This window comes from Triturus cristatus, chromosome 4_1 (genome assembly GCF_964204655.1).
Source record: "Triturus cristatus chromosome 4_1, aTriCri1.1, whole genome shotgun sequence".
Lineage (NCBI taxonomy): Eukaryota > Metazoa > Chordata > Amphibia > Caudata > Salamandridae > Triturus > Triturus cristatus.
In genome coordinates, this window is record NC_140585.1 from 370,456,459 (window position 1) to 370,482,081 (window position 25,623).

Genomic DNA, 25,623 nt, shown 5'->3' on the forward strand with positions numbered 1-25,623 from the left:
GAGTGCAACAGTAGGGAAAGCGTTGGATAGCGGGAGGATAACATTTACTATTCACACTCCAGAGAGTGCAACAGTAGAGAAAGCGTTGGATAGCGGGAAGGGAAAAATTACTATTCCCACTCCAGTTAGTGCAACAGTAGGGAAAGCGTTGGATAGCAGGAGGGTAAAAATTACTATTCCCACTCCAGTGAGTGCAACAGTAGGGAAAGAGTTGGATAGCGGGAGGGTAAAAAATACTATTCCCACTCCTGGGAGTGCAAAAGTAGGGAAAGTAATGATTTAATTTAAAAACAAGATTACATTAATTATCAATACCAATAAAAAGTTAATTAACCCGTTCGACGCGCTTGACGGAACGGTTCCGTCATGCACATCGGTTGGGCTGTGCTTATGACGGAACCGTTCCGTCATGGCCCCACCCGCGCACGGAATCTTCAGCGTGGCGCGGAAATCCGCGCCGCGCTGAAGGGGTTAAAAACAATTACCAATTAATAAAAATTAATTACCATTGAGAAATTAATTAGCAATTAATAAAAATTAATTACCAATTAATAAGTAATTATCAATACACATAAATAAAAAAATTAATATTTACTTTATTACAATTAATTTACTTCCCACCCAATTCCCCTATAAACCCACAAGCCACTCCCAATAATAAGAAATACAATTAACATTCTCAATTAATAAAAATAATTTTGCAAATAAAAAAACTTAATTAGCAATTCATAAAAATTATTTACCCATTAATACAAATCAATTACCAATTAATAATTATCAATACACATAAATAAAAAAATAATTATTTACTTTATTACAATTAAATTACTTCCCACCCAATTCCCCTACAAACCCACAACCTGCTCCTAATAATAAAAAATACAATTAACATAATTACCAATTAATCAATTAATATAAATTAATTACCAATTAATAATTATCAATTATCAAACATATAAATATAATTAATATTTAATTAACCATAATTAAATTACTTCCCACCCTATTCCCCTATAAACCCACAACCCGCTACGGAATTAAATTAAGCAAAAATTAAATTACATAACATTCATTAGTTCAAATAAATTAAACATACATTACAAAAAGAATACATAATTTTAACACATATACTACTATACATAACACAATTCTTTTTCGATATTATAGATATCTATATATTTAAATTCGATATTATGGAATTCTATATTTTTAAATTCTATATTATGGAAATCGATATTTCGTACCCCAATTTCGATATTCTGACCTATCTATATTTTGATAATTCGATATTCTGTCCACTGTATATTGTGACTTCGATATTCTGGGCAGTCGATATTTCTGAATCGATATTTAGGGTGTTCACCTGATGAACCCTCTGTGGTGTATGTAGGGAAAGACCTGTGAGTGAGAAGGTCACCACCTGGATGTTTGAGCCAGCATGACGCCCAGAGGACGTTCGGTGTTGGGACATGGTCATCCCGTGCCCTAGGCGGGCCCTGTTGATGAGGTGGCACTCAGGAGAGTGGAAATGATCTGTCAGGTGTGGGGGGCCTCATCTGCTGAGGCTGTTCCACGGAATATTATCATTCAGTCCCTCCGTGTGGGTGGACAATCTGTAGATCCAGCGTTGTTCTTTGGACAGTAGCTGCTTCTCGTCTGTAGGGTGGACAGGGTTCTGTTCAATGACCGTCCATCTGAGGTCATTGGTGGTATGTCCAAACCTAAGGAAGTGGTCTGTGAGTTTGCTGATAGTCTTCTTGCACCGAATCGTACTTCTGTGTTCAGTCTTCTTGCACCGAATCGTACTTCTGTGTTCAGTGATTCTGGTGCGTATTTTTCTCGTGGTCATACCCACGTAACGGAGCTGGCATGGGCATTCAATCAAGTACACTAGATTGGTTGAATTGCAGTTCGTGTGCTTACGTTGGTGCCATGTTTTTCCGGTTTCCAGGTCGAGGGTTTTGGTATGTGTCGTGAGGTGGCAGATACTGCAGTCGCCACAGGGGTAGTGACCTATAACTTTAGGGAGGTTCCACACTTGGTGCAGTGTGGGGTTGGTGATGGTTTCCGTGGTTCTCGGCCGTGTAGAGATGAGTTGATTCCGTAGGCTGTTTGCTTTTTTATAGGCAAAAAGGGGCAGGTCCCAGTCTTGTTTGCCCGTGTTGATGATTCTCCAATTTTTCTTAATGATTTTGGCCACCATATTGGAGATAGGGTTTTACGTGGTGACACAGGTCAATGGTGTTATTGTTTCTTGACGGGTTGGTGTTTCCAGGAGGGCGTCTCTATTCTGGTTCTTTGCCCGTTTTTTGGTCCTGTTGATGATCCTTGTTGGATAACCCTGTTGTTGTAATCTGTGGGAGAGGTCTGTGGCCTGTGTGTTGTAGTCTTCCTTATTGCTGCAATTGCGCCTTATGCGTAGAAATTGGCCATAGGGCAGGTTCCCAGAGCTACATTCCATTTTTGAAACAGTATTACCAAGGCTCTCCCAATTCGAGAGAGCAAACGAGTATGGCGGGGAGTCGGGAGCCATCCTGTGGTTGTGGCATTCTCCCACGGGCTGAGGGTTGGCTGTGGGCTATAATTGGCCACTTTAGATGCTCCCCTGAAAGTAGTAATGTGCTTCCGGGGGCCCGCGGGTTTGGACTACGCCCCTTAAAGGAAGCTGTGATGTGGTGGGCAGGTTTCTTTATTCCTGTTTACTGCGCCGCTAAGGCCAACATGCTTTAGCTTCTTCCCGAGGGCGATGGTCATCTGTTCACGCCCTACCCTTGCCGAGATCTTTTTCTCGCGTGACCAGATTGTTTCCATCTATCGTGGCGGACCCAGAGGACTGAAGGTAAGGGGGGTGTGGGGGGGTCAGGAAGAGCGTCAAGACTCGTTTTGGGGCCTAATTTGAGGGACCATGAGATCAAGCACAGACCCTTACAGGGGACGCGTTAGTCTACTAATCCACCAGACCTGGTTTTCTAGGCAATTTTGGCTGAGCTTTTCAAGACCCTGTTGGCGCAATTAAAGTGCTACCAGAATAGAATGTGCACATAATGAGTTTGGAGGCAATGCGTGGAGGGATTATGACAGAGTTTAGGAGAATTAAGGCAACTAGACCCACGCTGGCTTGTGACCAGGTTGATGTGAACATCTGGCTGTGCTTTATGAAGCTGCAGATGTTTGAGACTGAGCCTAGTCTGCTCTTTTGGTGGCCTGGGCTCTAAGTGGTAGTCCAGGGGGCAGGACAAAGAAGGGATCATGTTGGGACTTCAATAAAGGATCTTGCTCCAGTGCCCCAGGGACGTGCAAGTTCAAACGCTGTTCCTTCTGCGGCCTGCCATCACACCCAAGTCCAAGTGCTTTAAAAAGACAAAGGGTATATGTCCCAAAAAGCGGGAATAAACATCCAGTATTGGTCAAGGCCCCTCCTTTGTTAACTGGCAAACCATGGTGGCATGGTTGAATGTTTACAGCAATACAGTGGCACCACATTCGTCAAAGGTTTTCAGAAAGGTTCCAGGATACCTGCCTGAGTTTCTGTGGGGGTAACATACTGCTAAAATCAGCAGTCATTAAGGGCTAATCCTAGCATTGCCAGGAATAAGATTTTGAAGGAGAAGAAGGGAGGGTTGCAGGTCCTTTTCATTCCATCCTACTTGAGAATTGTGTTGGCCCCCTTTAGGGGTGGTATTGAAGAAAGACCCAGGGGAGTACCGGTTGATACAGCACTTATCAGTGCATAGGGTAAATCTGTAAATTAAGCTATTAACGGAGCAGTATGCTCAGTCAAGTGCGCCTCACTGGATCAAACAATTTCAATGCTTCAGGAGTTGGGGCCTAGGGCATTGTTGACAAAGGCCTATATCGAAACTGCTTTTAGGCTGCTACCAGTGCACCCGGATTACTTTCATTTACTGGTTTTCCAGTTTGAGAGCGCCCTCTATTTTGAAAAGTGCATGATCATAGGTTGTTCGGTCTTCTATTCTTACTTCAAGAGGTTTAGCACTTGGAGTAGGTATTCAGGTAGAGATTGGGGCACCAGTGGGCACTGTTACTTGGATGACTTCCTGTTTTCGGGTTCCCCTGGCACAGCAGCCTGGGAAGGCGTTGGAATCTTTCCAGGAATTGATGGCAATGTTTGGAGTACCCCTAGCACAGGCTAATGTCTGTGGGCTGGCTATAACAATTGAATTCCTGGGTATAGAATTGTATTCCGAGGCAGGCAGGTCTAGGCTTCCCCAGAGGAAAGTCAAGGCGTTCACAAAGGCAATGGAGGAATGTCTGGCTGCTAAGAAAGTGACATTGCATCAGTTGCAGGTTGTGGTGGGGGCAGTTGAATTTCGCTCTCTGCATCATACCCATTGGCCACCTATTTTCCAGGTCAATCGCACAGGCCATGTATGGCCTGAAGTTGAGGCACTATCATACTAGGTTGTCAAGTGAGGTCTGGTAGGTTATGAGAATCTCGGAGACATTTTTGAGGGATTTCAATGAAGCAGTGGCAAGGCCAGGGTCAGTTAAGACCAATGGGGAGTTAGGTTTGTTTAAAGAATCTGCAGGCAGTGTGGGGTTTGGCGCCATTTTGGGGGCATCTTGGTGTGCCCAACGGTGGCCAGGAGAGTAGGTGGAGTCTGGATTAGTGGCAAACATTGGTTTCTTAGAGCTCTTTCCCATCTTGGTGGCCCACACCATGTGACCAGAGCAGTTCCGCAATCACTCAGCGGTATTCTGATCAGACCACATGACTGGTGAAATACATTAATCAGCAAGCAGCCAAGTGTAAGATGATCTTGAGGCTGTTGAAAAAAAATCATAATGCTATGTCTGAGGCTGAATGTCAATGTTTATTCAATAAAAAAACATTGCAGCATCTCATCATCCTGTACATTCATATTATCAAAGTGCGCTGAGTGCTGAAGTAGGACAGGCCGACGTGAAGGTGAGAGGGTAGGCAGGAGACAGAACAATCAATCATTTAATCGCTAATCCAAATTCCATAGATTCTAATGTGAATGTCCTTGATAGTTACGCTTAAGACCAGATCAACGGCTATGCCGACGTGGAGCCACTGGGTTCAAGAGGAGCTAGTAATCGCCTGCTTTCCAACAATATATGCCCAGCTGGTACAGACCCGAAGTCTAGCTCCTCAGTGGGAGCAGTGTTAATTCCCCCCCCTTCCATGTGTCGGATCATTCCACATCCAAACTCTGCCCTGTGTTCACCCAGTGTGTCTAGCATGCTGCAGCAGATTTTGAGATCTCTTTCCGCATGTTCGTCAGTGTGTACTCTCCGGAGTCTTCATTCCTCGCTGTCACCCACTCTAAAATATTAGTCCTCCACTTAGAGTTGGCGAGGTAGGACTGGTCTAATGTATAGCTATGCTGCATATCGCAAGCAGGAGACCCAGTTGGGCAAATCTTTATCTCAATTTTCTCCCCTTCTTGGGAAAAGGTAACCGCCCCAGCAGGCAGTGGCGTATTGAGAGTTCCACAGCCACCCCCGTTACTTTGCCTACCTCTCTGTGCACTTTACTCCAATATGTGTGTAGTTGCATACAGATCAATGCAACATGGCAAAAATCTGTCGGACTTACCCCACATCTAGTGCCGCTCACCAATCTTTTTGGGTATGCCTTATGTAGAGGACATGGTGGCCGATATGCTTAATAAAGGAAATAAAACTGCACCAGCATAAAGTGGGCATTACTAGCCGCTTCACGCACATATGCTTGATCTCTACTCCACTCTCTGTCCGTAAGAGGAGACTCTTATTCTCGATCCCAGGCTGCTCGCTTCAGGGCGACGTTGGTCCGTCTATCGGATTTTAGGGACTACGTTTGACTGAGATATAATACCCTTAAAGTAGCTGGGGTCCAATATTACCTATAGGCCTTGGGGACTGCTCTGGTTCACATGAGTAAGTAGTCTAGATCTCAAGGGCTGTATGTGATATGCTTGCATATTGCAAAAATTGTCTGTTATCTACCACATAGTGCATCTCTACATCCTCCATGATCATAAAGCAGTTGATCAGAAACAAATCACCCGCATTCCGAGAGCCCCCTCGCTATCCAACCTGCAACGTCCATGGAATCACAGACTTGTAAGAAGGGGGGCAACCACCAAAGTGGGAGAAGCGGAGTGTAGGGCACCCGCTTTATAACTTTTGTGACAGCCGTTTCCCATGCTTGTGCCACTTGAGTAATAATAAATGGTGTTGCCGGTGGGAGCTTATTACCGCTCCTCAGTAGTTAAAAGTTTAATATGTCCCAGTTGACCCAGAAAGCAATCCCTTTTCCCAATTCGGGCGTCGTTGCACCACATTACTGTGTATTGTAAGAGGCCCACTAAATAATACAGCTGTAGATCGGGGAGTCCAAAACCATTTCTACCGAGGTCCAATTTCAGGATCTCCAGACGAACCCTACTCCTCCTGCCTGCCCAAATCAGGTTTACCAGTAACCTATCTATCTGTCGGAAGATCTCAGATGGTAGTACACTGAATGAATTTTGCATCATATTGAGGCAGTGGGATAAGAGCGCCATTGTGCTCAAAGGTACTCGGCCACTCACTGGTAGGTGCAATGTAGTCCAGACCCGGATAGATGTTATGAGGCTGTCCAGTACTCTGTATTCAGCGCATATTGGAGACGTTGGTCATTAGTGATCTGCAGACCGAGATACCGAAAACTTTGAGTCTCCCATGGCACGCCCACTGCCTGGAGGTCAGCTTCATCCTTGTCTGCCAGGGCTAACAAGGTAGAGCACCGTCTTGTATCAGATGATACAGAGCCCCAACACTGTGCCAAAGTGCGCCATGAGCTGCATAAGCAGAAGTACGGAGTGCTCTGGGTCCTTCAAATACATCAACCTGTCTTCTGCATACATGGACACAAAGTGAGTGTCCCTCACTTGAATGCCCCAATGCCGCAGTTGATTCCTGAGATATATTGCCAGTAGATCCATTGCCAGCACCAACAGGAACGTCGACAATGGGCAGCCCTGCTGCGTAGCCATTTCGACGCAAAAGGCTTCAGACACCTCTGTTCCTAACTGCAGTTTTGCAGTGGGTGAATTGTACAATAGCTTTACTCATGACAGGAACTTAACTCCCAGTCTCATGCAGTGCAGGACATCCAAAATGTATGACCAGGACAGAGTTTCAAATGCCTTCTCTTTATCCAAGGCCACCAGAGCTGCTCCAAAGTTGGAAGCCCGGGTTTCATGCATCACATGTGACGGTCTACGTAAATTCATGTGGGTGCTCCTCCCCGGTATGAAGCCACCCTGATCCTTCTGCACTAAGTGCGTGATAACCCGACCCAACCTGAGTGACAAGAAACATGGCGAGCAGACTGATGTCCACGTTTAACATGCAGAGCGGTCTGTATGATCTTGGCTGTACAGGGTCCTTGCCTGGCTTTGGAAGCAGAATTATGACAGCTTCCTGCATGTGCGTTGGGAGTTTACCAAACTTGCGTGCTTCCAGAAGGGCCTCCAGACGTTCAGGGAGTAGGGTGGCAGAGTGAGCCTGATAATACTTAACCGGGAGCCAGTCTGGTCTTGGACATTTCCCACCTTTCCCCCTTGCTATGGCACAAAGAGCTTCACCAAGGTTATGGCTGCCTCAAGCCCCTCTGCCTGGGCCACTGTCAGCTGGAGAACAGTCACCTGATTCAGGAGCCCCTCCACCCCAGGAACCTCCACGGGTGCCAGAACAGTATATAGCTTAGCTAGATGATCACGTAGTCGGGTAATGGCCATCTGACCCATAACCATCGAACCATTTGGTCTGCGGAGGGCAAGAATTATTGGTGGTGGGCTTTCTCTCTTGAGTAACCAAGCCAACAGTCATCCCGATCTATTGCCTTCTCTATGAAGGCGTTTCCTGTAATATTTCCGGACATGGCAGTCCAGTCTGTCCCAGACAGTAGCCACCTTCCTATGTGCGTCTGCCATTGATGCCTCACCCAACTCCTGCCCCTGCATTTTACCTTGCAGCCCTGTTGTTCCTCCCTTACTCTCAACTCTTGTTCTAGTTTCCTCCTGATGCCATATGTCTTATCAAGCCTTACACCCCTGACAACCACTTTCAATGCCCCCCCCATTCCTGACTGCAAAATCTTGCAATGTTCCAATTTGTGCCAAAAAAACCCTGTAGCCCATCCTGTGTGTCAATAGCATATTCTGGATGAGCACCTTGAAGAATGTTGGGGACAAACATTGTGCAGGCGAAGTTTAGGCCACAACCGGATCTTTGTTGTGCTGATGCGGCTCAATACCTCAATCAATCAGTCAATCAATCAGGGAATTGTAAGCGCGCTACTCACCCCTGAGGGTCTCAAGGCGCTGAGAGGGGGTGGGGGGGGGGGGGGGGGGGGGTCTGCAGATATGTTTAGCCGAAGACCCAGGTTTTGAGGGTCTTCCTGAAGGTGTTCAGGGAGGGGGCGCGTCTGATGTCTACCGGTAGCTTGTTCCAGGTCTTGGCTGCAATGTGACAGAAGGATCTTCCACCTGCTCTGGCTCTGTGGATGCGCGGCGTTTCGGCCAATGCGAGGTTGGAAGATCAGAGGTTTCTTTTGGGTATGTGGAAGTTGATTCTGTCGTTGAGGTATTTGGGTCCGTTGTTGTGTAGGCGTGAGTGAGGATTTTGAAAGTGACTTTTCTCCACGGAGAGCCAGTGGAGACGTTGTAGGTATTGACTGATGTGTTCATGTCGGGGGATGCAGAGGACGAGTCTGGCGGCGGTGTCCTGTATTGTCTGGAGTTTGCGGAGTAGGTACTTGTTGATGCCAGCGTAGAATGTGTTTCCATAGTCCAGTCTGCTGGTGATGAGTGCGTGGGTGACTGTCTTCCTTGACTCAGGGAGGATCCACTTGAAGGTCTTGCGGAGGGTGTTGAAGCAGCTGGAGGTGATGGCGTCGACCTGTCGGTTCATGGTGAGTGATGAGTACGATGCCGAGGTTCTTGGTGTTCGCTGAGGGGGTAGGTGGGCTTCCGAGGGCGGTCGGCCACCAGGTGCTGTCCCATGCAGAATGGGTGGTACCGAGGACCAGGACTTCTGTCTTCTCGGCGTTGAGCTTCAGGCAGCTGTTGGTCATCCAGACTGCGACGTCTTGCATTCCTTTCTGGAAGTTGAGTTTGGCAGTGGTGGGGTCTTTGGTGAGGGAAAGGATGAGCTGGGTGTCGTTGGCACAGGATACGATGTTAAGGCCGTGATGTCGAACGATGGCTGCGAGGGGGGCCATGTAGATGTTGAAGAGGGTGGGGCTCGGGGATGAACCCTGTGGGATTCCGCAGATGATTTTCGTGGGGTCTGAGAGGAAGGGTGGAAGTCTGATCCTTTGGCTTCTTCCGGTGAGGAATGATTGGATCCAGTCCAGGGCTGTTCCTTGTATGCCTGCGTCGTGTAGTCTGGCGACTAGTGTGCAGTGGGAGACGGTGTCGAAGGCCCGTGATAGGTCGAGTAGGATAAGGGCTGCGGAGTGGCCTTGGTCCAGGAGGGTGCGGATGTCCTCTGTGTCGGCTAGTAGGGCGGTCTCTATGCGGTGGTTGCTTCGGAATCCGGATTGGGACGTGTCGAGGACGGTGTTCTATTCAATGAATTGTGTCAGTTTCCTGTTGACTGTTTTCTCTGCAACTTTGGCTGCGAAGGGGAGGAGCGAGATGGGCCGATAGTTCTTGAGGTCGGTGGGGTCAGCTGTGGGCTTCTTGAGCAGAGGTCCGACTTCTGCGTGCTTCCAGTCGTCTAGGAAGGTGCCTGTTTTGAAGGTGGTGTTGATGGTGCGTTGTAGTTTGGGTGCAATGGGAGTCGCGGCTCTGTGGTAGATGTGAGGGGGTCAGGGGTCGGTGGGGGCTCCCAAGTGGATGCGTTTGATGGTTGAGGCGGTGTCTTCGGCCATGATCGGTGTCCAGTTGGAGATGGTGGGCTGACTGGTGTTTCTGTGGGGAGGGGGGCCGTCGGTGGCACCTGGTGGATGGTCGATGAAGTTGTAGAGGTTTTTGATCTCGCAAAATAGGATTAGTACATGGGCCACACTTTTTGTGCGGTCGCAAACGGGTCTAAAACACATTTGCACTTGCAAAAAACATTAGTACATCTTGCCCTAGGTGATTTGCCCAGAATCACAGGATGTGGAGTGTCCCTACCGAGACTCAAACCCGGTTCCGCCTGCTTTGAGGATGACCGCTCTAGCCGTTAGGCCACATCTTCTCTCCTGAGAACTGCATTTGGAAAAATGGTGCCCCAAAGGCTTCTGTGTCCAGGGATTGTCATTGTACATTTGGGAGGCAATGACTTGGCCGTACTTGGGTGAAATTACTTATTTAAATTGGTGGCCTCTGAAATGTGTTGGCTTTCAAAGAAGTTCCCAAAGGCCATATTAGCATGGTCCTATATGGTCTCAAGGTCAAAGTAGAGAGGTGGTAAGTCGGTCAGGGCTCTCAACGAGTCTGCCAAATGGTTGAACAAGAAGGCAGGTAAGTTGTTGAACACCGCTCTGTTAGCATCCATACTTCACGGCTGCATCAGGAGGGAGCATTTTTTCCTTGCAGCATGGGGTGCATTCATCTAACTAAGATAATGCGATGTTTCTTCAGAACGTGGTGGTCTGGCTAGTGCAATATGCACAGTAAGATGGTGGGTGGCCAGAGAACTATCGGCCTATGAGGTCATGACTGATGGGGACACTTAAGGTCTTTCTAAGTCATCCTTTTATACCATAACAAGATTGGCGTCACTGGATCCTCCAAAGGGTGCTGGCAGCAAGTCAATAAAAGACTTAGCAGTGGTGTGGGGGAGGGGTTTGGGTGATCACTGACACGTGGTCCTTACCTGTCAACCACCCATGGAGGCACAGTTGACGTGAGCTAGCACAGGCCCTGGGGGGGGGGGGAGCAAGGACTGGAGGTTGGGTGCTCAAGATAGGTGTCCCAAGAGGAAAAAGCATTTCTCATGTTCCAAGTTAAAGCAAAAAGCTCCAATAGGAGCAAATGCCCTCGCACACCCCAGGAGGTGTCATGCTTCATTATTTGGGAAGCTCCTCGTCGGGCCGGCGCTGTGCTAAGTTGGACCCCAGAAGGATTTAGCAGAGTGCAACGCTTAGTCGCGTTGCAGGAGCAGAGCGGCGTCTTCTTTTAGACCTACCCCGGTTCTGCTTCTTTGCGTCTGAGATGCGACTAAGAGCTGCACTCTGCTACATCTTCCTGGGGTCTGAGTTAGCCCTAATGAGGGTTATTTTCACACCAGGTCAAGGTCCTATTGCACGTTGCGATCTGCTGTGTGATTGATTACTATATCACCTATTATTAACTATTAAAGCAAGTCACTGAGTTGTATAGGTTTATGTAATTAGGTTCTGAAGAATTACCATTTGATCCCTTGTGGCCAGACAGGCAAGAAACATGTTGACCTCATTATGCAAATCATTGACGCTCCTTGCTCATTAAGAACATTGTATCCCAATTGAGCACCACATTTTTTAATTAGGGAAGAGAGCTTTTTTATTAAAATGTTCTGATATTAAGCATCACTTTACTTATTTTAATCCACCTCTACGACACCACACCACACACCCAAACTTCACCTATTGGCATTTAAAAGATCCCTAGTGGGTGCCCGCCAGGCATTGCTGCTCTGGCCCGACGAGGAGCATGCCCAAATGATGAAGCATGACACTTCCCAGGTGTGTGCGGGCACTTGCTCATATTGGAGCTTTTCGTTAGCGGCTCGTAGTGGGAGTGTGGCGGGGCAGGGGAGGGGCAGGGCGGGGGGGTAGTAAACTCTGGCATAAGGCTGATCGGAGGTAAGTTCATAAATAAATAAATAAAACATTACATTGCGCATGCTGCAACGCCATTTTGCATTGCGGCGTGCACAATTTAATTTGTTTTATTTATTTATGTACTTACCTCCGGTCCGCTGCGACTGCGCCTGGTAACCTCAGCGCTTTAAACCTCCTGCTTTGCAGGGCGAAGAGACCTCCTATATGGAGGAGGAGCAGGTCTAGTACTTTTCTCACAAAGATGAATTTTGCGACACTATGGATGGGTGCATCCTCAAGGTACTTTCTTATCTATGGTGCCCTACGAGAGGACATTGCGGAGGCTGGTTGTGACCTGCACTTTACCCCTTGTTGAGAGGGAAGGTTTTGGTGCCCCCTTGGGTGCACAACCTCGTGAGCTGCCAACCCCTCAGTCAGGCAAGGAAAAAGCAAAGTGTATGCATGACTTGGATGCTGATGCCTTTGACAGGCTCAAGCGGGCCTTCCTGGCTGGGGATGTCCCTCCTACTGGTAACCCGCACTCTTGATCCTTTCGGGGAGCCATGACACAAACACAACCCCCACTACACAGATCCTGACCCGCCTACTCCCTGGCTGATTCTGATGTGTAATAGTGAACAGTCTAGGCCATGGTGCCCTTCCTCAGATGCATCTCCCCCAACTTCTAATGCCTCTACCATGCCGGACGGTGATATGCTGGGCGTAGACAATCTAATGCACCCTTGGTCCTCTGAGAGGTTACCGGCACCCAAGGTCTCTTCCTACGTGGTGACCGGGCTCAGATGGCCCCTAGACAAGAAGGAATGCTCTTGCCGATCCTTGAACGGCAAGGTTGTGCCAATTCCCAATCTTGGCACTAAAATGGTGAACTTACTTGCCCAATACAAGAGACCCCAAAAAGGGTATTTATTAATCCTGGCGGGCCTGTCAGGATAAATTCTTAGACGTAACAGGGCCCTCACAAAAATGTTGGATATGGCAGAGGAGGCAAAGGCTTCTGGCTCCCTTACTCCTTCAGACGTGCTCTCAGGCTGGGCCCTGTTGGCTATCATCCTACTAGGTAACACCAACTGTGCTATGTCTACAGAGCGTCGCCAGTCTTTTTTTTTTATTAAGGTTGACCCTAAGCAGGCGACCTCACGTTCACTGAAGCAGGGGTGGTGGCCAGGGGGGCCTGCCTGGGGAGACTTTCATCAAAGAACTTGGGAAGTTTGTGGCAACATTTAATTCCATAGATAAGGAACAAGCCGCAATCAAGAGTAATTTCAACCCTAGGGTTTTCATTGGGGTCGGTCGTAGTAGGGACAGTAGAGCCCTCCTACCTCCTTCAGTGGCCAAGACAACAGACGGGCACTTTTCCCTCTCCGGTGGCGTTTGGAGAGATGCTCGGCAGAGGATTACCTCTGACACCTGGGTGCTGCAGACCATTCAGGGCTTTCAAATAGAGTTTAATTGCGTTCTCACTCAGCCTTGCCATCTACGTCCCCTTGTTTTGTCCCCACAAGACACCGCTCTCGTAGATTCGGAGGCCACACAATTGATAGAGAAGAAGGTCATCATTCCGACCCTCTTTTTGATCAACCTTTTTCTGTTGGAGAAGTACGATGGAGATCAGCGCCCTGATATCAATCTCCAAGAGTTCAGCGCTCTATCACCATTCCAATATGGAGGGAATCCATTTTCTGTGTGATCTGTCAAGTCCATCTGTCCGAAGTGTTCGAATTTACAGACCTCACGTTTGGCCTGTCTGCGGCCCCTTAGTGCTTCACCAAGGTTTCCAATCCAGTGATGAAGCAGCTTTGGGCCCAGGGAGTCCGGCTTCTACGTAGACATCCTCTTGATAGGTCAGTGTCCTCAGCAACTGCAACTGGCGGTGTCTCATCTTGAGTCTGTGGGTTTTCTCATCAATACGGATAGGTCCCATCTCATCTTGACACAGTCTCACCTTCCTGGGGTTTGTCATAAACTTTGTGGAGTCCTCTCTCAGTCTCCTCCAGGAAGTTGACAAAGATCAGGTAGCTGCCTCACAAGACCGTAGCGAGATCCACGACGTCACTGCCCACGTGGGCCACCTCTCCTCTTCTATCCTGGTGATATTTCCAGGAGCCCTGCACTATCATGCCTTACAGCACCTGAAAGCCTTCTATGTCAGACGGGACCTATCCTATGCAGAATCGGTGCCACTCACCCCGGAGGCCAAGGAAGAGATGCAGTGGTGACTATCCCATATGGACTCTTGGAACAGGTGGGCCATTTTCGGCTCCAGCCTGGATCTGATCATTGAGTTGGATGCCAGCATGACAGGCCGAGTCACTCGCTGTGGGGAACTGTCAACAGGAGGAAGTTGGTCTTCTTAAGAAAGAACTCTTCACATTAACTGTTTGGAGTAACTGGCGGACTCCTCCGTGGTACATTTCTGGACTAAGGACCATTTCCAATGTAGTGTCCTCCTGAGGATAAACAATGTGTCCGCAGTTCGTTATATCAACCTTATTGGGGGCATGAAGTCAAAAGCGTTATCGGATCTAACCAGGGACTTCTGGAAGTACTGCCTTGCTGCAAGGACTCAATGACAGCCAAACATCATCTGGGCTCGTCCAATACAGTGGTGGATTGGAACGCCAAATATCTGCAGGATGCAAGAATGTAGAAGCTCGATACCAGGATCTTCCAGGCTTTGACCAGCAGAGGGAGTCCTTTCACGGTGAACCTATTCACATCTCGCCTGGATCATCAACTGGATCGGTTCTTCAGCTGATAGCCAGATCAGCTGGCGGTAGCAACTGATACATTCCTTCAAAATTAGCCGCTTAACCGTGGCTCGAATTCCACCGCCGTGAGGCGGTTTTAATCAGTGGGTGGGGCCCCGTCGGCCAATAGACATGTGCAGCACTACAGAGGTAGTGCTTGCGACGGCCGTTGGCCGAAGCGAGCACTTAAGGGGTAGAGTCTGGAGAAGGGGTATGCATTTCCCCTGTTCTCCGTGATTGCTCGACTGTCGGCTCAGGTGTAGAGGCAACAGGTGGACCTGGTTCTGGTACCGCCCTTTAGGAAATCTCAAGCATGGTATCCATTTCTCCTGGGACTTTCTAGAGTTTCTCTAATCCTTTTACCCTTGTATCCTGATCTCCTGTGAGATCTGTCAGGGAATCCCCACAATCTAGTGATGAAACAGACTCTCCACCTTATTGTGTGACAGATTACCGGAGACCATGGCAAGTCCTAGGCCTTTCGGAACAAGCTCAGGCTCTCCTTGCAAAGGCATAGGCGCTGTCCACATTATGTCATTAGAAATTATCCTGGTCCAAATGGTTTGGTTTGTGTATGCAACGGGTCATGGATCCCATGGGCTCCGACGTTGTTCCGGTGTTAAATATCATGTCTGACATGGCAGCGAAAGACATGGCTCACAGGTCACTAAACTTCTTTCGGCCAGTAATTTCAGCCGGCCATGATCCCATTGAGTGTCTCACTGTGGGGGAATACCCTCTGGTGTGGAAATTGTTAATAAGCGTTCTATTCGTGGTTCCTCCGGAAGCCAGGTATTTGTCTCTATGAGATGTTAATAGATTGCTTAACCTTTTCCCATCATGGCAAAGTAATAAGTATCTCTCAAGTAAAGAGATCTTTGGTAAGTTGGCATGCTTTTACGTTTAGTCTCCTGTTGCAGAGTTTCAGATGTTTGGGCTCTGGAGATTACAGGTAAAGTTTTCACCCCAGAGAGGGGGGGTCAGTTTTCGCATCTCTAAGCGAACAAAGACACACACCAGTACAATTTCTTGCCCCTCATTTCCAGACACTCCCAAACTTTGTGTTGTAAGATGCATTAAGGCCTATTAGGCAAAGACAGAAGAATTGAGACCCCCAGGGGAAAGAGAGCGCATTATTTCTCTCAGGAAACCTTTCAAGGCAGTTTCTTGTCCAACTATAGCCAGTTCAGTCAGATGGGTAATGCAGGAAGCAGGCATTGATGCCCACCTCTTTGGTGCACATTCTGCCAGAGGTGCCAAGGCTTCTAGAAACATTGGACTGGGCGTCCGTTTGGATGATATTATTAATGCAACAGACTTATGTTCGGATTCCACCTTTAAGAACTTTTTTTAAACTGGTAATCAACATGGCTACATTGGTGGTGAGTAAGCTTTGAACTAGCATAATCCTTGCTTCCGGTCCTGACACAGAATACAAACTTTCCTAGCTATCGTAAAGATAAGTTTTCAATTATGTTAAGTACACAGAGGCCAAGATCATTCCCACCCACTGATCTGAGACCAGTATAGGTTTTTTACGGTGAGTCTGATGTGTGATGTTTTCATTCCCAGTGAGTAATGAATTCCTGGTTACACTGTGGTAATTGTTCAGGATTGTTCAATACATTATGATTGGGTCTTAAAAGATTGTGTGATGTAAGTATTGGACTTATTAGTGTGTAGGATGCTTGGTGGTTTTCCTATTCATACACTCTGCCTCTGCAGATACTGAAGAAAAGGAGACTTTGATGACATGATGATTGCCACACAAAGAAAGAGGGAGACTGTGAATTGATACAGGACTATTTAATATGAACTGCCTTTTGCTTGGTTGTTGTGATTCATGTTTTTTATTTCTAATTTCCCTAATGTTCATGGAAAAGGTAGTTTATTGATATGTTAATGTTCCTTGTGGCTGCTGTGTTAATAAAGCGAAGAAGAAACAGCATAATCCTTGCCTCCGTGTCTTTATAGAATTGAATACTTTCCTTTACAATAGATAGAAAATGTTGTATTCCTCACCATAAGACTTCACTGGGCGATAACTCTAACAGTGCCTCCATTTATGAGTTAGAAGAGTCTAAAGACAGATTGAATGCAAACTCACGATCCCTGGATAGTTCATAGGCTGACTCTGAACTGTTAACAAAACTAGTGGGCATCTCAGGAATTGGCACAGCACAAACCCTCCTTTTACCACCAACTGGAGTTTACTGTCAAACGTCTACTCAACCATTTGCATTTGAAGAAATCACTCGCCCACATATCCTGTGCTAAAAGCTATGGGAACTGTCAGCGCCATGCTAACGCAAATGTCGAAACACACCAGTTAATCAATGTCAACTGTTCTCTGAACATGGTTTTCTGTTAGAAAGTTTAAAAACTGATCTCCAATCACTAAAGAATAATTCCAAGCTGATAGTGAAAATGTAACTAATGTTAAATAGATTTGAGTTTACCATTTCCAATCTGTCTTGAAGGGATGACATTATTGACTTACTTCAACTGCTTCTTGAGAAAATGAATAATCAACAAGTCGATCCCGAAACTTCCATAACACAGCAGTCCATTTTTACAAACATGAAAGCTACTACAGATACAAACAATATAAGAACTAAAGAACACCAATGTATATTTCAACTTTCCTGCTCACTGATATTGAGGGAACATGGTTAGCTCGAAGTTTCAGTACTCCCCACGTTAGAACGGCAAGGTTTTCAGCTGCAAACAATAACATAACAACGAGCTAGCTAACTTCATAAATAAACCAACAGAAGAAATCAAGCCATGTATCAATAAGCAATGATTGAAAAAGTAAATTAAACAAAATAAAAAAAACATTACAACAGATAAAGAAATAGTGCAGGACTCAAACAACAAATAATTCGGCAGACCAGATCGATGAGAGATATGGGAAAATAAAGGAACTGTCTGTTTTGTATAGCTGCAACGCAATTAATTAATGAGAGCATTGCCAAACACTCAAACACCATCACAACCGAAGAAAACAATCCATTTTTAAAATCTAGCACATATACTAATCTGTCCGACCCATTGCTCACTTACAAATAGTCACATTGTTTTAAAAACCCCAGCAAATTCTGTTGAAGTGAACACTGCAAAATTGATCCTACAATAATAGACTCCTCTTATGTTGCACAAAGTATAGTATACAGTTTTGCAGTTTTAGCAAAAACAAAATGTTGTATTTATCTTCTTTTCTCCTCCATTCTTCCCTTTCCCTAATTTCTCTTTTCACCCCATCTCTTCTGTCACTTTGGAACATTGCCCCTAGAGTTGATTTAGAATGTTGGCATCTCACCTGTCAGACACCTTTCAGGTGAGACCGAGGACACACTCCAGATTTTTAATACTACAGTTTGAAGACTTACCTAATCCTAAGAGGGTAGGATGCTGCGCTGTGGGCAGTCATGTGTCTACCGCAGTGATATTATCCCTCGCTCCCCCCCCCCCTCATCGTGCTGAGCCGTCAGACTGATTTGGTCCTGCAATTTCTTCCTTGTGGAGCGTCAGGCACCTTTCTGTGGACTCCAGCTCTTCTTTGGAGGTGGACAGTGGCGTCCTTGTGGTTCCTTTGCAAAAGCTAATTCTGCATTTAAGCAAGGATTGCTCTGTGTGCTGAGCATACGTGTGGGCCTGCTGCTATATGTTAGCAGTTTTAAGGACACATCTTGTACACCTCTTCAATTCAAGATAGAAAGGTTGTGTGGCACACTGAGTGGATTTGTGGCTCCCTTTTCTTGTGCAGTGCATAGTTCTGTGCACCGTGTGTATCCTGATTTGCTCTTTACTTACAGAATTTTGTATACTAGCTGTATTCTAGTGGGACTGGTGCAGTTCTACATGCATATTGTACCTCACTTTACCGTTACTTACCTTGCTAAACATACTTTGAATTGTTATTGGTCACTTTTCCTCTGGTAGTCTTTAATCACTCCTTAACACATCTGCTTGTTCTTTTTGTTCAACAGTGGAGAGCCAGATTTATCATGGAAGCGTTGAATACAAATGTTTATCTCTTATCTGATTGTAATTGGAGGACACAAATTTTCCTCATATCACAAATAACATTGCTACATAATTTGGGCATACATGGCAGGAAAATATTCAAGAATATACAATAATCTAATACCAATGATTAAGATGGAAAAGAAGAATAAGAGGAGGAGGATGTATACCAGACTATTTCAAGCATATTTCAGAGTCATTTCAAGGGAAAAATTAATGTAGTTCTGGAAAGACTTACACATTTCTGCAGAGTACAAAGTAAAGAGCAAAATTAGCAAGTTGCATAGTTTTACTCAGTTACATGTGATTTTGGACTTTTGATAGATCCTCGAATTGGAGACCAATTGGTTAGATGTACAAATAACCCAAAAATCCAGTAAAAGTTACTAGCCAGTAACCCTTACCTTAATGAAGCCATCAACATTGCAAAATTATCAAGCACTGCGAAATGTATCAGCAAAATGAAGCTATCCAATGATAGTTAATAAACGTGAGATAAAGGTGCAAAGATTATAATCACTAACTGAAAGAGTTAAATGTTTTAGGTGTGGGAGCAACGACCATCTGGCCAATACCCTGAAATGCCCTTCAACAGGAGAAAACTGAGGAAAATGCAACAAAAGGGGTTGTTTTGCTAAAGTTTGTAGAGAACCTGACAATAAGAACATGCATGTTATAAGCTCAGGAGAGAAAATAAGAAAGGAAGAAAAAATCAGAAGGGCGTTCAAGTAAAATCCTTTAACGATTACAGCCACGTGAACAATCTTACATGGGATACATATTATCTCAGATCATGTTATTGTCAGTGTACTTGCCAACTCTTGCGCTTCCTACACTTTAATTGATCACAACACATTTAACAGAATACTGGGAGAGCTTGACATTTAGAACCGCCTGATTGTTTATTTATTTATGCAATTTATTAAGCGCACAAATACCAGTGGGTGTCTCGGCGCTGCATTTACTCGGCGTTTACAGTTCATATTGTGATTACTTCTGCTGTTGCATTCTCCCGGCTGGTGATGCTGGGTACTGCCGTTGCGTCTCGTGTTCCATCACGATCTCCCCCATGCTACATGTCTTTCACAGACAGCCCCTGGTAGGATAGGGCTCCGTCCCAGTTTTGGATCTCTATACAGTTTGTGTGGGCCCCTAAGGCTCTGGTTCTCTCTCTTTACCCTTTCTTTTTTCCCCTTTGAGCTACTCAGATGTTCCCAGGATGGGTTGTTTAACTTCTTTCACACTCTGTGTGCGCCTGCTATACATGTTTTCTTATGAGCATATCATAAAATATTCCAATGTTATCTTTAAATGTTGTCTCTTTAAACACTAAGGGGCTGAACCACCCTGTCAATAGAACCAAAGTTTTAGACTGTTGTAAAGATTTGTATGAGGATACAGTGCTACTCCAGGAAACCAAAACTGGCTATAAAGCAGGCCTCCTAATGAGGGAAGGCTGGGTCTCCGATGTCCCTTGTTCTGAACCTTGTAGGAAGAAGAATGGGGTTCTTACCCTAATTTTGAAGAAATCGAAACTAACTGCAGTAGCCTCTGAACATGACGCCGATGGCATATGGCTACTTACTAGATTAATTAATGACTTTCAAGATGTTTATATCGTGAACGTATATACCCCAAATGTAGAAAACCACTATTCTGGCATACTCTTAGCCAAAAACTAGGGGATTTTCCAAGAGGTTCAAAATTTATTGTTGGGGATTTTTATCTCCCGATGGATCCCATTTAAGATCACTACACGGCCTTTAATTTCAGAACATCTAAGGCTCACAAACAAATGCTCAGTCTCTGCACTTCACTCCGTCTTTTCGTTGTCTGTAGACTTCACCATCCTAAAGGTAATGATTTTACCTTTTTCTCCCCTCCTTATTCGAGCTTTTTACGCATAGATTATCTTTTGGTGGATGATTCGCTTCTTAAAGAAACTTCCAATGTCAAAATCCATCCCATCCTTATCTCAGACCATGCTGCAATTTCCATGACTGTTAGATCAGTGTCTGTTACAAACAATGCCAAAATCTGGTGCCTGAGTACAGAAGTTCTTGATAACCAACAGGATATTGAAGATCTTCAGCTTGCAATAGCTCACTTTTTGAAGAAAATGAGCATTTGGTTCAGTCCCCTGTAATTTATATGGGATGCTTTTAAATGTGTTATTAGGGGCACATTATATAACAGATGGCTGCCAAAATCAGTGAAATTAAGAAATCACTTCACAGACTGGAATCCGAAATTAAGACCAAAGAAGAGTCATTCAGACGCTTGAATGATAAATCCTTACTAGATGAAATTAAAAACTTGAAATACTCTTATAACACAATTGTCAGTAAAATTATGATGGAGCAGGTAAAACAAAATTTTGTATACCTCTTCTATTTGCATGAAATTAATTACATAATCATTCTAAGCATTAACTCGTTCTAATTAGTTTGAAGTGAGACAACTAACCAACCCTTACACCTTGATAAACACAAGATACACGTGGGACTAAAATGCTAATTGCATGGCAGAACAACTAAATTAATTAACTGGTACGCAAACTAACTTTAGATTGTGGTGAAATAGAGAATTGCATGATTCATGTTGCTTTTGTGATGGTTTGTGCTTTCAGAAATGCAGAATGGTGAGTATTATTGCTTTAAATGTTGCCATAAGATAGGAAAATACTAATATACATTGGGATTAGTGTGGGTTTAAACATTAGAATCTCCATTTCTATATTTTAATTACGGTTATGTCTGTTTTTGCTTAAGTTGGCATTCGGGCCTGCTAGGCCGCGGTACCTAAGATGGAGTCCCTACAAAGCCGCCGTCATGTGAGCGCGATGACTACTGCGCAGAATCGGATGGCTCTTGAGATCTCCTAGTGACATCAGCTCCTGTACCTGCATGTCTCTTGTCAAGGATAGAAGCATGGAGGGTTGCCAAGTGATGAACGGTGTGAACTACCAAGGGGACAATGACTTGTTAGTACTTCGGGACTTTCGCCTGTGAACCGAAGGATACAGGAAACATTTTATGCCTTGCTATGCCAAGTCTCACGGAAACCCGTGGGACATGTGAAAAATGTAAGAAATTGCAAATTGAATTGGACTGACCAATCCGAACAGTTCCTACCCCTTAAATTGTTGCATATTGATCTGAAATAAGCGGGAAAAGAGTATAAAAACCCTCGTCCGCCCTAGGGGGGTGGTTTACTGGGCTGATCTTCCGTGGCGTTGGGTCTATGTGGAGCTGATGAAGATTTCCATGGTTTACCTTGGGTTTCTTTGATTTTTCGAGAAGTTATTCCATCTGATGATTTGATCATTGCTGTGGGTTGAACGGTTTCGGGAGATTGTAGCAGAGACTTTGAACATTACCTCTGTGTGATCGGAGGGTCACTAACGTTTGATATTTGGTAAATATAATGCATTTTGAAATTTATGCTTATATTCCAAAGATTTGATTTCTTCTGGAAATAAACAAATTATGTTATGATTTGTAGTGCCTAAATGCTAATGCAGAGCTAATTAATATTAGATAAACAAATTTGGGTTGATAAGAAATGAGTTTGTGATTCTTTTAATTAAGTACTGAAAATTAATCAAATGTTTCCTAGGCTTTAATTGTTTTTTAGCTGGTTCTAAATCACTGTCAACCAGTCCAACTAATTGGCCCGTCGACCAAGTAGTGGAGTGCCTTGATGTTAAGGTCAGGATTCCATAGGTGCAGATGTATATAATGTATATAATGTAAAGAAATTCAATCATGATAGGTAATAAGGTACCCATATGTCTAGCGCTTTAGCTCCCGTGTACAGATTCGTGTGAGACAAGTGCGTTTTGGTGTTATGGGCCCCACCAATGAATGAGTGTATGGATGAGTTAGTATGGTGATGAGACTGTGACATACGGAGAATATGTAAATTTGCCCTTTCCGCTGGAGCAAGTACATATCTCAGTGTTCATGCCCAAAAATTGAAGCAACTCTTGTTTTGTAACAAAGCCGGTAAAATACTCGCTGCCACTCTTAAATTTAATAACCAGAGCAACCAAATTTCTCACATCATGGCTTGTGATGGCTCACAGAATTTCAAAACTGAAGAGATACTCTGTCTTTAAGGAATTGTATAGTAAACTGTTTACCACTGTCAGGCTATGCGAAAAATCCAAATGTTCAGAATTTCTGAATATTCTTCCCATGACCTCAGTCTCTGATTCAGATAGGGCATGGTTGAATCAACCATTTGACACAGAGGAAATGATAAAAGCTGTAAAATCTGTGCAGATGGGAAAAGCACCAGGGCGGAAGGCTTTCCCATCGCCTTTTATAAGGTCTTTTTTCCCCTCAATCATCTCCCACCTTTAAAAATAAGTTAGACCATTTTGTTTTCCAGGGCAATGTGTCAGGTTCAGCATCTGAGTCAACAATAGTGGTTATTCCTAAAGAGGGAAAGGATCATTCTGATCCTAAAAACATGCTTCCATCTCCTAGATCAAAGCACGGTATCAGCGCCTGATCGTGGAGCCTAATCGTCTTCCCACAGGGCCTAGAGTTGAACACTCTAGTTAAGGGTCTGTAACGTGCAGCAAGACCAATTTCCATAGCATGGTGTGACACCTGTTTGGGTGTGTAAAATTTACGCTGTGCATAGCACTTGAAGTGCCGGTTGGGGACATGCACCCAGCCCCTGCCTAGGTGTTGTACGGGCAAGTAGATGTCCTGGGGAGACCCCCTCTTGCTGCACTTGTGGCCCACTGTGACTGCGCCTCATAACCCCGGCGCTATAAACCTCCTGCTTTGCAGGGTGAAGAGACCTCCTATATGGAGGAAGAGCAGGTCTAGTACTTTCCTCACAACGATGAATTTTGCGACACTATGGGTCGGTGCATCCTCAAGGTACTGTCTTATCTATGGTGCCCTACAAGAGGACATTGTGGAGGCTGGCAGTGACTAGGCCTGGGCGGTAAATTCCGTTCTGCTCGCGGAATTTGGGTAATTTCGCGTTCCACGGAGAACACGGAATTGCCCAAAATTCTGCGTTAAGTGGCTACGTGGAATTTTTTGCTTGTTCGTATTCTCAAAATGCATGTTCGTGCGATATTTCCCCCCGAGCACGCAAACAGCGTTCGCAAACAGGAAAAAAGCATTGCGAACAAGCAATTCCGCGTGTTTGCGCAATTTGTGTGTGCCCGCAGAGATCTTTTACCGTTTCGTGGAGCTTTGTGTAGGGCGACTACGCAAATTCCACCCACCCCTAGTAGTGACCCGCACTTTACCCCTTGTTGAGAGGGAAGGTTTTGGTACCCCCTTAGGCGCACAACCGTGTGAGCTGCCAACCCCTCAGTCAGGCAAGGAAAAAGCAAAGGGTATGCATGACTTAGATGCTGACGCCTTTGACAGGCTTAAGCGGGTCTTCCTCCCAATAACCCCCACTCTTGATCCTTTCGGGGAGCCATGACACATACACAACCCCCACTACACAGATCCTGACCCGCCTACTCCCCGGCAAATTGTGAAATGGAAGTGAACAGTCTAGGCCATGGCACCCTTACTCAAATGGTTCTCTCCCAACTGCCAATGCCTCTACCATGCCAAACGGTGATATGCTGGGCGCAGACAATCTAATGCACCCTCGGTCCTCTGAGTGGGAACCAGCACCCAAGGTATCTTCCTATGTGGCGAACCGGCTCAGACGGCCCCTGGAGTAGAAGAAATGCTCTTGCCGTTCCTTGAATGGCAAAGTTGTGCCAATTCCAAAGCTTTGCTCCAAAATGGTAACCTTGCTCGCCGAATACAAAAGACCCCAAAAAGGGTATCGATCTATCCAGGCGGGCCTCTCAGGATAAATTCCTAGATGTAACAGGGCCCTCACGAAAATGTTGGATATGGCAGAGGAGCCTAAGGCTTCAGGCTCCCTTACTCCCTCAGATATGCTCTCGGGCTGTTCCCAGTGGGCTATCATCCTACTAGGTAATGACACCTGTGCTCTGTCTACAGAGGGTCACCGGCCTTTTTTGATTAAGGTTGACCCTAAGCTGGGGACCTGGCGTACACTGAAGCCGAGGCAGTGGCCAAGGGGCCTGCTTGGGGAGACATTCATCAAAGAACTTTGGAAATTTGTGGCCACATTTAATTTCCTAGATAAGGCACAAGCCTCAATCAAGCGTAATTTCAACCCTAGGGTTTTCATTTGGGTCGGTCGTGGTAGGGACAACACAGCTCTCCTTCAATGGCCAAGGCAACAGACGGGCGCAGTGGCAGGATCGCAACCAATTTGGTGGCTTCTTCCCCTCCAAGGGTGGAGCCCTCCTGCGTGGGTCCAGAGGTGCGTACAGAGGACGGTCCGCCCAGGGACATTCTAACGTTAATCCAACTTTTCCCTCGGGTGGCGGTTGGAGAGAGCCTTTTCCAATTTCCAAACAATTGGCAGAGAATTACCTCTGATACTTGGGTGCTGCAAACCATTCAGGGCTTTCAAATAGAGTTTAATTGCTTCCTCGCTCAGTCTTCCCATCTATGTCCCCTAGCTTTTTCCTAACAAGACACCGCTGTCGTAGATTTGGAGGCCACACAGTTGCTAGAGAAGCAGGCCATCATTCCAACTCAACTCCATCCCCGAGGTTTTTGGAGCAACCTTTTTCTGGTGGAGAAGTGCGATGGAGATCAGCACCCGGTTATCAATCTCCAATAGTTTAGCGCCATTTCAATATGGAGGGAATCCATCTTCTGTGTGATTTGTCACATCCGTCTGTTCAAAGTTTTTGAATTTACAGACCTCGCGTTTGGCCTGTCTTCGGCCAATTAGTGCTTCACCAAGTTCTCAAACCAGTGATGAATTGCCTGCGGGCCCAGGGAGCCCGGCTCATTGTCTACCTAGACGACATCCTCTTGATAGGTCAATGCCCTCAGCGTCTCTCTCAGTGACTGCAACTGGTGCTGTCCCATCTCAAGTCCTTGTGTTTTGTCATCAATACGGAGAAGTTGCAGCTCGTCTCGACATAGTCTCTCACCTTCTTGGGGTTTGTCATAAACTTTTTGGAGTCTTCGCTCAGCCTCCCATCCAGGAAGT

General features: G+C 45.7%; 1 long non-coding RNA gene across 1 annotated transcript in view; it reads left to right on the top strand.

The window, feature by feature from the left end:
- The window catches only part of LOC146854967 (uncharacterized), a 30,881-nt gene extending 8,764 nt beyond the window's left edge, over positions 1-22,117 (top strand). The window contains exon 4 of the long non-coding RNA XR_014981259.1: positions 21,324-22,117. This is a non-coding gene — a long non-coding RNA (uncharacterized LOC146854967). The remainder of the gene's footprint in view (positions 1-21,323) is intronic.
- The last annotated feature ends 3,506 nt before the right edge of the window (positions 22,118-25,623 follow it).